Here is a 17,351-nt window from a genome sequence, read left to right on the forward strand (position 1 = left end):
CTCCAAACTAGTTACACCCAGATTTTCTTCAATTTTTACACACGGATGAAAATGGTGCATTTTTTTTTCGAGTACAAACCTTATTTGTTTACGTTTGATCCTTTGTGTCAAAGATGGATTCCGTTACGTGTAAAATTACACAGAAAAAAAATCTGAATTTTAACTATCGCGTAAAATCTCCCTTCGTTTAATTCTGAGCTCAACTTGGCATAAACACCGAAATCGTTTACAAGCTTGCATACAATATCGCTAATTTATGCGATAATGCGCTTAAATTTACACGAAATATCGCGTAAATTTATGCCAAATCTAGCGTTAATTTTATGTGCGCTATATCTCGCAGAAATTTACATGAATTTTTCGAACGGTGTAGTTATTTCTAAGTATGTGGATGTTCTATTAGTGATCAGGATCACAAGCGTGTCGTGAAAGTGTTTAAGCGGAATTCCAATGTTTCGGTCAGGGATGTGGCCAAAAAGTCTTTCGTTCAGAGAGTCAACGACCGGGAAGAAATGCATACGTACAAAGTGCAGAAGGCTCCAAATCGTGACGAACGGCAAAATACGGTGGGAACATTACGGGCCCGGAAACTGTACACCCAGATGCTGACGAAGCTTCATTGTTTCATCATGAATGATGAGACTTACGTCAAGGTGGACTTCCGGCAGCTTCCGGGGCTTCTGTTCTTCACCGTCCAACATAAGCTTGATGTTCCGGAGGAAGTAAGGAAGCAGAAACTTTCAAAGTTTGCATTTGAATTTGGAGTGTCTACAGACCGTCTGCTTCCTCTGTTGAAGCAGAAAAGGGGCCCTACGATCTTATGGTCGGATCTAGCTTCGTGCCACTATTCAAATGTTGTCCTGGATTCGTACGAAGCCAACGGGATACTTTCGTACCCAAAGACATGAACACCCCTATGCACTTGAACTAAGGCCCATCGAAAAATACTGGGTTATTATGAAGCAGCTACTACGGAAGCTTCCCAAGGAGGTCAAATCTGAGGAAGACTTGAAGAAAAAGTGGTTTTCCGTACAGAAAAAGCTGCAGCCAGATGTTGTACAGAACCTAATGAGTAGAGTTAAGCGTAAGGAGCGAGCGTACGGTTATGGTATTGAAGTTGAATGAAATAAATATGCCAAAAGCTTACTAATGGATTATATATTTTATGGTCTGAAGGTTTGAACAGGATCGGTCAACTAAGTAATTTTTTACAGCGTTTTTTTCCGTGATGCAATTAGATGTGGAACACCCTTTAACTCAAATTTGCAACCTATAAACCCCGTCAACCAATGTTCCCACCATAGAAACATTTTGTTGTAACACCGTACACGCTATAATTTGGATGGTGAGCCTCAAGTTACATGACAAAATGCTATTTTGGGACACCTTTTGCCTGCTCCAAGCTTTGTGCTCTTGAAGCAATTCCACAGTTATTCATTGAGAGCTCTCTACGCCAACATGGAATTTGGAAGTCGAGAAAATTTTCAACCCGAAAGATTTCCTCGATCGGATCAGGAATCGAACCCACGCCTCCTGATTGGTAATGCCGTGTCCTTACTGACTAGGCTATCTGATAACAACGACATTTATATAAGGTCTGGGCCAAAGGGCTTATTGGTGTTAGTGAAATGTGCAAATGGTTAGTGGTGTTCGTATTATATTGCAATGTTTATCTTTTTACACGAAACAGCTGTTGGCAGTGACGTATTTCTATCTGTTCTCAGTATGTTGGCAGTGACGTATATCTATCTGTTCGCAGATGTTCAGCAATGTTTACAACATTTTTGCTTCTAACACCAGCAAGCTGCCTGTTGGCCCAGACCTTATATAAATGTCATTGATCTGATGCCATCTCAGGATCACAAGTCTCAACTGCGTCAAATGCGCTCTAGAATGTAGTCATAGTAACAATGCTACCGCAACTGTAATGATGTAAAGGCAACGACATTTCAGGGAAATCTTGTTATTTTGATGAAATTCTTACTGACTTAATGATAGAAACATGTTTAATAGTGTCATAAGAGGATAATTAAACGATCATATATATTATATTTTAATAAGAAAGCGGCATTTAGTTCATTATCGCAACTGTACACTGAAAATAAAATTTCGTTTATACAACGAAATTGCTCTTTTGTTCTTCAAATGCATTCGTTGTTTTCTACAATGAAATAGATTCGTAGTTTTTATGAAGATTGGGTAAAAATGTCACACTAGAGCAGATTTTATTTTGTATTGGGAACTAATGATTCATTAAACAAATACCAATTTTTCGTGATTAAAGAAAAAAGTATGGGAAATTCTTATACACAAAATAGAAAATTCGTTCATTGTTCAAAAATAATACAAAGAAGAACGAAAGTTTTCTTAAATAACCTGATTGTATTTGTATGTATCGCTGCTTGTACAAAGCCATTTTTATGAACGTGATTCTACTTTTTAATTCCACAAGTTAATTTAATTAATAATCTTAGCCCTCCGCATTATTGACGAGGCCACAATCATACTAATACCAACGGGTTCTGAGGACTTACTTTACCTAGAAGGCAGTCGCACAGTGGCACGAATCTGAATAAAGACGGTCAAAAATATTTTCTACCATTTTTCGATGTTTTAGAGACTAGGTGTCTTGGAAGAAGTTGCTTAAAGAGATATCCCGCATCTTTTGAAATACACACCTGAATAATCTTTAAGCTAGTATTACACATCCAAATTCTAACTTTTTCCAGTTACAAGATCCGCTTGTCAGGAGTACTATTTTATAAGCTAATCTTCCAAATACAATCGGTCTTAATCCCTGTCAAGGGTCGCCTACCATCTTTTCGAGCCGTTCAATATGACGTCACAAAACCGTCCCATGGGCTGTATATAATATTGACATTTTCGAATCGAGATTTGGCTAGGTACCCCTCGGTACCCAACGCTAAAATTTTCAGAAGTACTATTTTATAAGATAATCTTCAAATTACAACAAGTTTTAGACCCCGCCAGGGCCCGCTCACCCTCTTTTCGAGCCATTGAATATGACGTCACATGCCCCCTAACGTGGGTAGATCACCTTTTCGTGGTACGTTACGGGATGTAAGATCTACCACCGAATCTTAGTCTTGACTACTTCAAACTAGGGGTACAGGATTTTTCAGTAATCAAAGGAACACATCTTAGTCCTTGTTACTTTTTATGCCTTGTTGATAGTGATAAGTCCTCGGGTTGCCTGTACCGAGGATGATCTTGAAACAAGGAAAAAATGAGTTAGTTAGTCTTCATCTATGTGATTCCTAATCTTCTATTCATTGTTCTCTAGTTTGAAGTGGTTAAGACTAGGGTTCTGATGCATGGTCATTAGGGTGCTTCATTCTGAAAAAAGTGATGAATTTCTGATGGGCCACCCTCCAGTTCGATTCATAGCCCCAAAATATGAACCTGTGCAAAAATTGGTAAAGATTGATGAAGGTTTAGAGGTCGCGCCAATGATTTGAAATTTGTATGGGAATTACTATGGAAGAATTTAAAAAATCGCTTATATCGCTATAACTTTGCTTCTACTTGTCCAAATGTCGAAAAAATTTAGTATGTTATTGCTATGGCAATAAACAAAAAGCCTACAGTTGCTACGCTCAGTTTTGCAGCGTATCAAGAATTATAAAAATGTGAAAAAATGGCAAAATAGGGTAAATTGACAGATGAATATGTACAAGGCAACAACGCCAATTTCATCGCAACAACAACAGGCTTGTTGATCATTGTCGTGACAACCACATTTTTTTTTTTTTCAACGTTTGGACAACTACAACCAAAGTTAGAGCAATGTAAACGAAAATCAATAATTTCCCATACTAATTCACCAAAATCTCCATACAAAATCCAAATCATTGGCGCGACCTCTAAACCTTCATCAATCTTTACCATTTTTTGCACAGGTTCATATTTTGGGGCTATGAATCGAACTGGAGGGTGGTCTATCAAAAATTCATCACTTTTTTCAAAATGAAACACCCTAATGGTCATTATCGGTGTCATTGCTTATTTTTATTGCTAAGGAATCCCATTTCGACTGACAAAGGGGCGCCCCTTTGGAGGGTATTCCAACACTCCGAAGGGTATAAATAGCAGGACCTTTCATTTAGAATCGATTCCTTGCGATGAAGGCAAGAATGACAACTGTATCAACACCGAATACTTCATCATTTCTCAATAGTGATGGAGTAATATGACATGCACTAAACTAAGGACACGGGCTATACTACAATAGATCAAATTACTGGTCGCAGTAGTGTTATGTCCCGAACAAAGGATTAAAAAAAAAATGACGTCACAAAAACGCTTGATGGGCTGTATATCATGTCATTATCATTGATGTCAATAAAAAGCATCCCGAGCAAAGTCGGTTAACAAAATGAAAGCAATTCGATATTAAAGTTTGCAGTTCCTATCATAATGAAAACTCATTTTGATTTCAATTGTCGCGACAGAAGTCTGATATCATATTGTGCTTTAATTATGCAGTCAAGACTTTTTAAATCAAAGCAACTTAACTTGAAGTTCTGCTGTTAATTTCTTGTTTAAAATTTGATTTAGGTTCATCCGTCGTTGAACTAACGATTATTGTTTATTTGGTTTGTTTAACATATTTTAGGTCATTCGTGACTAGCCCGAGCTGACATTTGAGCTCAAATCTTTCAGCGTGAGAAGCATGGATGCTAACCATTTACGACAGGCCCGTATTAAGTCAAACATTATGAATTCAAAATCAGTAATCAAATTGATTTCATTGAAAGCAGAATTAGTTTCCCGTTTGATTCAACAGTGTAAAATTTTGCTCTCATTTTTGCTGTGTTAACCGTTAAGTCAACCAAAATGAGATCAAATGGAGTATTCAAAATAAGTGGCATCATAACAGCAAATTCCTATTTCAATTTGATCTCTAACTTTGCTCGGGATTGGTGTATTCAGCAAAGTTGTTTATTTTAATGATGTCAACAATTTCTCAGAACATGATAAATTGATCAAATTTGAAAAAAAAGCACTAATTAACTCAAAAAACCAATATTAAGGTAGTCTTAAAAAAAAAAATCAATTGTAGCTCTACAGAGTTAATATGTAGAAAATTGGTATCTTTAGCAAATGTTCATAAAAGAAACTGCTCTGCAACTTTGTCCAAGACATGGACCCATTATCTTGTAACTGGAAAAAGTAAGAATTTGGATGTGTAATACTAGCTTAAAGATTATTGAGGTGTGCACTTCAAAAGATGCGGGATATCATTTTGAGCAACATCTTCCAAGACACCTAGTCTCTAAAACGTCGAATAAGGATAGAACATATGTTTGACTGTCTTTATTCAGATTTGTGCCACTGTGAGTCGGCCTGAATTCCCTTCCATGAAGAATAATTTCCCTTCATTAGAACCAGATATCCAATCCGTCGTAATCTCATCTCCAATATCAACTTGGTGGTTCCAGCTTCCCGGATAGCTGTAAAACCAACTATTGCATACACATTAGCAGTCTTATTAGCATCACTGGCAGTTGCAAAAATATGAGCGGACACCTGAAAGGACAACAGTAGCAACAGAAACCTTTCCAACAAACGAAACCCAAGACATCACCAACAATGTGAATGAGCACTTTAAAGCACAAGGAGAGCAGTAGGATGCTGGTCTGCACGAAATTCAGTTTGTGTATTATACGAATAGGGCGTAATACTAGCAGTTCGATGATGGAACGTCTTCAGATTTACGTGGCCGGCACCGTTATTGGTACCTCCCTTAGCTCAGTCGGTAAAGGCACAGCTACAAAGCAAGACCATGCTGGAGGTGGCTGGGTTCGATTCCCGGTCCGGTCTAGGAATTTTTCGGGTTGGAAAATTTCTCGACTTCCCTGGTACAGGCATCGAAAGCTCCCAATTAATAACTCTGGAAGTGCATCTAGTAGAACACTAAGTTGAGAGCACGCAATAAGCTAATATGCCATACGCAATAAGCTTGAAATGCGAGGAAGAAGAAGAAGACCGTTATTGGTCACAAAATATGGAGTCACTGAAACTTGTACAATGAGAATGGACGGTCACTCCCAGCCCCATTGAGTTGATTCATTGTACAATTTCACTGATTCTGATCAATCACGGAGTAGCAACTATTGATATGTGCAGTCAGTCTAAGCTAAGCTAAGCTGTACGAATAAGGCGTTGTGCCAGATGACAGGAAATACAAATGTTTTACGAAAAATAAGATTTACTACGAAGCCCATTTTTTATGACGCAAACTTAAGAGAATTAACGAAAAATATGATCATGTAGGATCACCCACAAGCCAGAACTATGGGAGAGTTCTGCTGAAGACGCTATTTTCGACTTTTTAAATTGAAACATAAATCCATGTTCGGGTTCGCGCCCCTCGATATGCAATTGCATAGCATAAAGCTTTTGCGATATCTACAGCTGTGTTTATAGCTATAATCGTAGCTTTTTTGCTGCAAAAGCTTTGCTTGGATTGGATCGCTCCGCGGTCAATTAAGGCCAACTCAAAATTGAGTATAGTCGACTACATTTCGGCAAAAGTGGATTAACTCAACAGTGAGTTGAATTTACCGTGGAAAATCGGGAAAAACTTCTAGAATAAGAGGAAAATCTATGAAAATTTGTATCACTCTCGAAGTGTACTAATAGATTTTTTCGATTTTTCTCATATTCGAGAAGTTTTCCTGAAAAAGACCGGAAAATTCTACTCACTTTTGAGTAGATCTACTTTTACCGAAATTAAGTTGCCTCAATTATAAGTCGATCTGAACGACCATGTAGCTTTTTGATGTACCTCTTTTGTACCTTTCGTAGCTGTTCTAAAAAAATGAAGCTTTATTTGAAGCTTTCCGTAACTGCACTGCTGATCAAACCAACTCAAGTTTGTATTTCTTTCACTCAAATTCGTGAAAGCGTAGGTTACACATAAACTGAGTAACATTTTTTTTGATTTTCCAGGAAAACTTTTCGACCATGATGAAACTCGAGAGAGGTTTCACTCAGTCTATTAGTATACTCGTAGACTGAATAAAATTTTCATCGATTTTCCTCAATTCGACCACGTTTTTGAGGAAAAACGAAGAAAATTTTTCTCAGTCTGTGAGTAATTGGGTTCTTTAAATTTGAAAAATTTATTGGTTTTTATATATTATCTGAAAAAGCTTCGTTTTCTGAGCACAGCGATATTTTTTTCGGACCCACACACTTTCATCTTGATTTTTAAATCAAGAGGGACGCTAATAAGGTGATTTTTGCAAATGTAATAGTATTTATTTAAAATAATTCCAGTGCACCAAAATTGATGAAATTGTGGGTTTTGGTTCCACTTTTAATGCAGATTACGAATATGCATTTACCTCAATACCCTTAAAGAACCCAATTGTACGTATATGCGATTTTGAGTGAAAACCACTCAATTCCGAGTTGAACTTACCGACCATGTACTTTCAATAAATCGTGGTTTAGCTCATGCGTTTCCTAGTTTCAATATCTTGATGGGTTTTGCATTAATTATAGTTTTTTTTTTAATTATTTTATAACAACTCCATTATTAGTAGAAAATAACTTTTACTCTCTAAGTCGAATGCCCGGCCTCAAATGCTACTGAGATCTCAGCAAGAATTACAAATGGTTACTTTTGTTGAGAGTTCAGATAAATAAATCTCCGCAAAAGTTACCGAGCATCGACAAACGAAATTAAGTATGTACGTATCTTTCCATGTAGTACAGAAGCCCTGCAGAAAATCACCATTGTAGTCCATACAATGTAACATAGCTACAGTTGACCGCGGAGGCAGAAGCTCACACCGATGACTTGCTTTTCCTTTGACAGACACTGGCACGATGTAGCAGTGCACATCAATACCATTTGTCTTGGCTTGCGGTCCTTAACAACATCCGAATTGCATTTCGATCTTTTCAGGATTTTCTTTTTGCCTGTTCGTTTATCGTTGCCGCCGCAGTCGTCATTCTATGCTCTCCTGCTGGTTGAGCTGATTGATGATTTACATCTGAATTGTTGTTGCTCTGTCGTTCCTCGTTCCGGTAAGGACTCATTTGGCAATGTGAACTGCTTGCGTAATAAGTGAATTGGCAGAGGGAAATTGTTTGCTGCTTGCGTGACTCATGGGAGAACATCGTTCAAGGTTTGTCGCTTGTGAGTCGTTCAAGTCTTTTACTATTTCCGAATCAGTTTACATGCAATTTGACGATAATTTTTGACAATATGCAACTTCAATCAACTATCGTCTAAATGAAGTAAATTTTCTAGCGCTTTTTTGTATCTATTGATTCAATTAATCACCTCATAGATGCAAAACAACATTTAATTTCTTTTGGCGCTATATTGCATTCTCGCGTCATTCTTCTTGCAACTCATCGAAAACATGAGCTTGAAAGCTTTCTGGCTTCGTTTATTCATGTTGTATGTTACGGTCAGCAGTGTGTGAGTGAGAGCGGTGTCCGAAAGCAGGTTTAAGGTGAAATGTTGATGTTGGACTATTGTTAAAGCTGCGGGAAGGAACAAGTCCCAATACCTACTTCGAAGAGATCGTTTACTAAGATATCAACTAGACATAAATGTTACTCAGCACCGTCACACCTTCAATCCATCAGAATCCCGAGCTGTAATCGAAGTCGTGACTGATCCCACCACCATTTACAACACGAACTTTTCGGAGCAATGCCTTGCAGGCTCTTTTCACGATCTTTTGGTCCTATTATTGTTGTTTTCCTCTTCGCTCGCTCTGTCTTACGCAAAAGAGTTTGGTCTACCAGACGGTGGATGGATTCCAGTGAATCAGGAGCACAAGTGCGCGAACGATGGGCTGAAAGCAAACATGAAGAACATAAGAATAAAGTTGAGTGGATGTTGTATGCTCAAACTTTTGTTGTGGTAGTAGTGGCAGTACAAGTCAGCGCTCGTGGTATGAACAAAACTGAGGAATGAGAAACATGAATAAATTTTGAGATTGCTCTGTTTACTTTTGTATGATTAAGAAGGAAGACGTTGTATTCGTGGGATACTGATCTTGGAATTTGGAGAAAAACATGTTATAAATAAAATTAGGTTTAGTTCTACATTAAGGAACAGTTGTCTTTTATACACACTTAGAAATTACTATTTTTATACGAGACGTAATTCAGCTTTGACGTAAATCATGGACCGTAAACAAACATGGCATGTAAAATTAAGTGTCCTGAAACTGAATTATATGCAACTCGACGAAAAGTGCGTTTGATTGAATGTATTTTCGCTTGTATGTGTCGATCTCAGGTCACTGAAATTTACATGTCTTCTTTGTAGTGTGTAGCAAACAAATAAGCTGTCAATCAAGTGAAAATTCTTATAAATTTAAAATCAAAAGATTTACTGTCTGAAGCCTCTAAGTACAAATTGAAAAAACCCGGGTAAGCTACACACTTAGAAAAACTTATGTAAATTGTGGTGTTCTGAGAGTGACATAAAGGGCGAACACGAAATTATTGCGACACATTCAACAGGGCATAACTTTTTTACCATTGGGTAAAAATCAACCAAATTTTGCACACTTTCTCAGTGATGTGTATTGTGTACATGCTGTCAAACTCGAAGTCGTGTTTTTCGATTCAACGAAAATGGAGGTGAACCAACGCGAGTTGAGAGAACAAATTCTTTCCAAACACCTGGAATTTCCTGACCTGTCGCACCGGCAGTTGGGAAAAATGTTGAACATTCACCATTCAACCGTCTCCAGAGTGTTGAAGCGGTTCCAGGAGCGGTTGACGTTGGACCACGGCAAAGGAGCTGAAAGAAAACCGGGACCGGAGAACAAAAAGACGGAGGGAAAGGTGAAGCGGATGATTAAAGCAAATCCCAACGTCTCAAGCCGTGATTTGGCTAAAAAGATCGGCATGTCGCAGAGCTACGTCCAGAATGCAAAGAAGAGAGCTGGACTACATACATACAAGGTACAGAACTTCCCAAACCGCGATGAGCGGCAACAATCGACGGCTAAAACTCGGGCACGGAAGCTCTACGAGAAGATGCTGACAAAATATGGCAGCTGTGTGATGGACGACGAAACGTATATAAAAGCCGATTTTAAGCAAATTCCGGGGTTGGAGTTTTTCACCGGCAAGAGCAAGTTCGATGTGGACGACAAATTTAAGAATAAGAAAATGTCGAAGTTCGCCTCCAAACATCTCATTTGGCAGACCATCTGCTCTTGCGGACTGAGGAGTGAGCCTTTCGTGACAAAGGGCACAGTAAATGGCGAGATCTACAAATCTGAGTGCCTCGAGAAGCGCCTTTTGCCGTTCTTGCAGCAGCACGACTAAGCTCCGCTATTTTGGCCAGATTTGGCATCATGCCACTATTCTAAAAGTGTCCTGGAGTGGTATGAGGCCAATTATGTCCATTTTGTTCCAAAGGACATGAATCCACCAAACTGTCCGGAGCTGCGCCCGGTGGAGCAGTACTGGGCAATAATGAAGCGGGAACTTCGGAAGAGCAAGAAGACAGTCAAAGACGAGAAGGACATGTTAAGAAAATGGAAAAAAAAACTGAGAAACTTGTACCGGATGACACTGTAAAGACTTTGATGGAGGGCATCAAGCGAAAATGCGTTCAATTTTACACTCAAGGCTCCATCGATTAACTTTTCTTTTGATTTTTGAAGTAAATATATGTATAAAACTACCCTAAAATTTTGGTTTGATTCTAAACATTATAAGAAAATTGGCATGACATTTTCGGTGTCGCAATAATTTCGTGTTCGCCCTTAATACGAGCGTCAATTTTGACATAAATTTGAGTAATAACAGATGCAAAATATAGCTTAATTAAACGTACTTTTCGTCGAGCAATGAACTTTTCAGTCTCGGAGCATTTAATATTACATGACATGTTTGTTTACAGCTCATCTTTTATATCACAGATGGATTCCGTCACTTATAAAATTAGTTATTTCTAAGTGTGTTATTATATCAACATTGTATTCCTGAGAAATTACCCATCCGAAAATTTCATAAAGGCTGAGATAAAGATTAGTAATAACCATTTAATTCCTTATTTTTCCTTTACTAACGAGACTTTCACCCTAGGCCATATCTAACATTTAATTCCATCAATATTTTGGAAAATCACCTGTTTTGAGAGATAAATTGTAAAGCCAAAACAATGGTTTAACAAAACTAGTAGCATCTTATATATTTATGCTATTCACTCTACAACATTAGTATTTCCGGAAAGGAAACGACGTGCAGAGGCCGTAAATCGATGCCAGATGCAATTTTGGAATCCAAGATGGCGGCCGACAGTTCAATAACAACAATAAAAAATACCCTACAAATATGGGTGCCGAAAATAACCATATTGTCGGGTATTTGGCAGTTTTTCTTAACCCGATGACCACCATCTTGGATTTGAAAATGGCGTCTGGAATCGATTTCCAACCTCTACACGTCGTCCCCTTTCCAAAAATATCTGTATTGTAATGTATTCGACAGCTTTTTGAACCGATGGCCGCCATCTTGTATTTTAAAATGGCGTCTGGCATCGATTTCCGGCCTCTATACGTCATCCTTTTTCCGGTTAGTGACATATTAAGGAAGTGCATGTGTACACTAACGCTGCGTAGTAAGAGAGTTCTGAAATAATATGACCATCACCTGAAAGGACTTAGTGACCTGAACAACTTTGCTCAAGACAGTAACCTTGTATATGGCCAGGTTCTTGAAATACAGCTTATACAGGAAGTTCACTTGCACACTAGTGCCGCTTAAAGAGTGTGTTCTGAACTAATATGACCATCATCCGAAAAGACTTGGTCAGCTGCACAACTTTTCTGAAGACACAACTTTCTATATAAAGCTTTGCGCAGTGGCAATATCGTAACCAATGAGGCACAACCGAGGTGCGATTATTGCTAGTTGAAAAGCAACTTTCTATATGGCCAGGCTCTCGAGATACAGTTTAAATAGGAATTGCACATGCACACTAGCGCTGTGTAGTGAGAGAGTTCTGAAATAACATGTCCACCATCCGAAAGGACTTGTTCACCTGAAGAACTTTGCTGAAGACAGCAACTTTATGTATGGCCAGGATCACGAAATATTCTAACTTGGATCCAACGTTTCATATATTATAACGCCCGTCATAGGTAATATAAAAGTGAAGCGCCTCTAGCGGTGTAGGTCCCAATTAAACCTGAATCCAATGACCAAGCTTGTTGGTCTATCCCAGTACAACAACTTTGTCCACGACAGTATAGCATTATATATTGAAATAAATGAGATAATCCACCACAGCCCCCACTAGTGAAAATCTTATAAGCTGTGGGTATCCTTATTCACGGATAGCCCGGCAATAAGGATTCCTGACTGTACGTTATTTTGTTTTGATAGTCTATGATTGATGGGAGGAAACTGTGTGAAACCAATACTGAAAGGATACCAAAACAAAATTGATGACTGATAATGGAAAAAAAATCTTAAGGATGGGAAATTTAGATCAAGTCAGAACCGGAAACCCATCTAGGAACAAAGGATGATTTGAAATAAAGAAATTGGAATTTTTGTGGTTGGTCAGGGAGAGCTATTTGGCCTTTCCCTTTTGGACCATCGAGTGAAGAAGACTAAATGTCAAGATCTTAATTTTATTAAAAGTAGTGCAGTTCAAGATTCATTTACATAAATCATGTGTGGTGATCAGTGATTTAAAAATTAATTCGGTGAATTTATAATTCTTTTTCCAGAGTTTACTTTTTGATTTTAACTATTGCAGTATATAAAAACCCGAATTTATCCACCTATGGTGTGATCAGACCCTTCTTACTTATTCAAGTTTATTTATTTTATTGTCATTATCAGTGACCAAGCCCCCCACCCCGTGTCATCCAGTGACGCTACGCCACTGCCTGGGGGTACCCGGAATATATCCGGGTGTAGTCTATTTGGTGAGGCTACCAATCACCTTATCATCGTATTTTAATGTGATTTAATGGGTTTTAATTCAATTCATATTCAAGCAACTTCCCCGGGGTACCCGGAACATGTCCAAGTGTGTCCAATGTGGTCTGGAACACTTAAAACGACTTGCATTGATCTTATTTTTGAATTCTGTAGTAATTTGATGTGTCGCATGATGGTTTTGATACGATTTCCGTTAAATCCAGCGTGAAGGCCCATATTCACCGGATCTTATTCCGGCCATATCTCCGGAACCGGTTCACCGATTCTAAGACCTATCATTTGGCGCCGAGTTTGTCCAAATCGGTTGAGCGGTTGCTGAGAAACGTGAGCGCATTCATTTCGTTACATACACACACATACACACATACACACATACACACGTACACACACACACACACACAGACATGTTCCGATCTCGTCGAGCTGAGTCGAATGGTATATGATGGTTTTGATACGTTTTCCGTTAAATCCAGCGTGAAGGCCCATCCCAACAAACAATTTTAGCTGCAGACTAGCCTATACAGGCAAAAATTAGCTGTATAAGCCAATTTTTGGCTGTATAAGCTAATCTGCAGCTAAAATTGTTAGTTGGGATATTCACCGGATCTTATTCCGGCCATATCTCCGGAATCGATTCACCGATTCCAAAACCGTTCAATAGCGTTCAATGGGACCCCAAGACCTATCATTTAAAGCCGAGTTTGTCCAAATCGGTTGAGCGGTTGCTGAGAAACGTGAGGGCATTCATTTCGTTACATACACACACATACACACATACACACATGCACACATACACACATACACACACACACACACAGACATGTTCCGATCTCGTCGAGCTGAGTCGAATGGTATATGAAACTCGGCCCACCGGGCCTCGGATCGATAGTCGGTTTTTCAAGTGATATCTATACCCTTCTTTGTAAGAAGGGTAAAAACGCGAGTCGCGTGTTGAAAATTGATGATTAAAGTAAATGTTTTTATTGAAAAGAAATTTAGAGTAGTGAAGTTTAATTGAATTGATTATAGAGAGAAGATTGCTTAGGAGTGAGTTGGAGTGAAAAGAATATCAACGTTGAAGAAGAAAGAATTTTAAAAAAACAGGTAATTTAGTGGAAAAAATACAAATGTGTGTGTGTGACGCTAAGGAGATTTTTCATAACAAAAGCAAAGAGGAGGTGGCTAGTGCAATTTGGACTTTTGTTGCTTTGGCGACCCATTAGAGGTGACTTTTCGATCGGTAGTGAATCCGATCCCGTTGGTTGGTAGTATCAGGCGTGGTCACCCTGGATGTCCCTATCACCTCGTTGTTGCGTATCGCTATAGGGCATTCAGAGAGCGTTGGTCATCGGAAGGATAAATCGGCCCACGTGCGTTGCGCGGCAAAAGTACAGTCCACAAGGGGAAAGACTCCCAAAATCAGCGTGACCAGCCCGACTCACGTACATATAAATCGGAGGCCCTCCGTACGATACCACCCAGACAACGTCACTCACCCAAAAGCAGCCTAGTTCAGCACGGTTCGAGCGGCCCCGTCAGTATCCACCGAGTGTCGATAGACATCCGAACGATGCTATCCTTCCGAGAATCTCCCTAGTACTCTATATTTAAGAGATAAAATCGAATGAATTCTTGGGAACCATTTCTAAACACAAGCCTTAAAAAGTTGGTGCTTTGTAAACGGAGCAGTTTTGTCCAAGGTTGCAAAGACTCATTTCAGCTAAAATAATGTTTTTCGGAATAATAAAACCAAAATATGGTATGATGGCATGTTTTACTTGTAACTTACAAGAAGAGGTTACAAAGTATGCGTTGGAAACATAAAACTTGTACATTTTGCTTTCTATGAGTCACAATCAGCGATTTGCTGATCGCTGAGTGAGTGAGTGAGTGAGTGAGTGAGTGAGTTTGTGAAAAATCGCTGATTGTGACTCTCATGAAGTGAAATAAACAGGTTTAATATGTCAAACACATTCTTTGCAACCTCTTCTTGTATCCTACCAATTCAAAATTTGATCATGGCATCTAATTATTTCATAATTTAGAAAAACATTGTTTTGGCTGAAATGAGTCTTTGCAACCTTGGTTTTGTCGAAGACCGTAGAGCTGTAGAAAATCTTTTCATTTTAATAACTTGTTTACTTGTTTAACCATTGAACGTCGCGTGAAAGTGGAACTTAATGAAGGCATCAGTGCTTTTCGTAACTTTTAGTTTTCGGATTAGAAAAATCATCGGTTGCAGGACAGTGTTACCGATTTATATTGGATAATCCAAAGCTATGTTGATCATTATAACATTAAATTTTGAATAACAAATGATAAGACAATTTTATTCAAATGTCGTAATAATACCTCTGACCAAGGAAAAATGATTTATATAGTTTTCATAAAAGTTGACGATACAAATACTAATGAGGAAAGGAATTCCGCATTTCCTTTTCCCAAGTCCTTTTCCTCTCCTTCCCTTTCCTTCTTCTCTTTTCAGAAAGCGAGTAATGGCGCTATAACCATATGCCATATAGGGCTAGGACAAGAGTTAGTGCTCAGGTCCCAACCGCTAGAAGAAAATGGTAGCGAGCAAGGGCGCTATAACCTAGGCGAATACAGCATTCCCTCCGTATAGGTTACGTCCGCACACCGCTCTCTGTTGTCCTTCGACTGAGGTCGGCTGGATCAATTGAGGGATGGCAGTGGGTTGGCGGTGCCGTCCACGCTTGTACGGAGGGAGGACTGTACGCTCGAACACAAGGGGTAAATACCTGTGTTCCATCCCAGGAGATCGGACAACCAAGGAGTGTACATAAACTTTCTTAGCTCTGTCACTCCCAACGATTTATATAGCCTATTTTCAAATCCTGCATACGGAGCGGTTGGTACGGTATGTCCCCGCTCTTTGATTACCTGTGGATTAAATGTTAACCACTGTCTATACTTATTAAGTAGACATGGTAAACATTCACTTCCACAAAAATTAACTAAACGCTACACAGTAGGCCTGGCCGCTTTATTGTTTGTTTCACATCCTTGATGTGCAGCAGGCATTAATAATGACAAGAAAAATGATAGATGTATCATTTTCCAGGATTCTTTCAAGTACTGGCTGTGTATGTGTAGACTAGACTAGACTAGACCGTAGAGCTGTAGAAAATCTGCCCACCGCTCGAGAGATTTTGGCCACGCTACCAGCCGAACTGCCCGAAATATCAAGGTGAATATGTGATTGGAGAAATTTGATTGTGTTCTATCCTTAAAACTGCTGTATTTTTTTACGATGTTATCAGATGTAGATAAATCTGGCAGAGTTTTGCAGTTTTGTTGTTGTGCTTTATGATAGAAGTTTACTGAGCTGCCACCCTATGATTTATTAAAATTCAAAGAAGTGCCAATTAGGGTCAAACATTTACAATGTCTCCAAAGACACAAACAAAAAAAATAGTGGATATTTGTCTTCTATGAAAACGTGTATTTTATGATGATAAACAACTAGTTATAACATCACAAACATAAAAAAATTACACAGAAAAAGTTATGGTCAAAAACATATTTTAGGGAACGTTTAAAAATAATGCTTCATAGATCTATTGTGCAGATAGATGGGTTGGTGTACTTTGCCCAAGACATCAAATCTCTATCTCCACTTTTCAAGAAACTTAGTTCTTAGTCTCACTTTTACGGGGATTAATCAACCTACGAGTACCGTCAAAATATGGGGCTTTGCATGCCTATAAACTTATCCCAAGACACTTTATACCTAAAATGAAAGGTTTTCGAACAATTCCACAAGATCACGGTTTTCACCGTTTAAACCAGTCACAGTGGGATAGGAACTAAATCTAGTAGGAAAAAAATAATGCCGTGGGATTGCTTCCAATTGAGTGAAGTGCCTTGGATTAGTTAGAACTAAAATTTGGTGGATATAAACAGTTCAAGCTTTGGCCGCAAAGATGGCGCAGCGATACAAACTTTTGTATTACACAAGATAGAGGTTTGCTGTCTTCGGCAAAATTGTATAACGTAAAATTTTATGAATAGTTTGGCAGGACATTTATTTATTTATTTATTTATTTATTTATATGAATGAACATCAACAGGCGTTATTTGCCCCAATGATGTAACTTAAACTAAACATGAAAAGTACTAAAACAAAACATTAATAAGTACATAGATAGTCATCTCGTAAAAAAAAGGAACATTACTAAACAAACTAAACTCATCTAGAAAAAATCGAACTAAACCTCCGGCGAAGCAGCTGGCGAGTAAGGTCAAAATCAAACAATTCGGAGACCCTATTGAAGAGTCTCTGTAAACCACCGATTGCACTGAACATGCTATAATTAGTTCGCTGTATGGGCAGGCGCAGCATTGAATTATTCCGTAGGGCT

General features: G+C 38.6%; 1 pseudogene; it reads left to right on the plus strand.

The window, feature by feature from the left end:
* The first annotated feature begins 11,867 nt into the window (after nt 1–11,867).
* On the plus strand, nt 11,868–12,055 carry LOC135706669 (U4 spliceosomal RNA; annotated as a pseudogene).
* Nucleotides 12,056–17,351: the final 5,296 nt, after the last annotated feature.

Source organism: Ochlerotatus camptorhynchus, unplaced genomic scaffold, assembly GCF_037179485.1.
Source record: "Ochlerotatus camptorhynchus isolate MF236.1 unplaced genomic scaffold, CSIRO-AGI_Acam_v1.1 ptg000284l, whole genome shotgun sequence".
NCBI classification, from domain to species: domain Eukaryota; kingdom Metazoa; phylum Arthropoda; class Insecta; order Diptera; family Culicidae; genus Ochlerotatus; species Ochlerotatus camptorhynchus.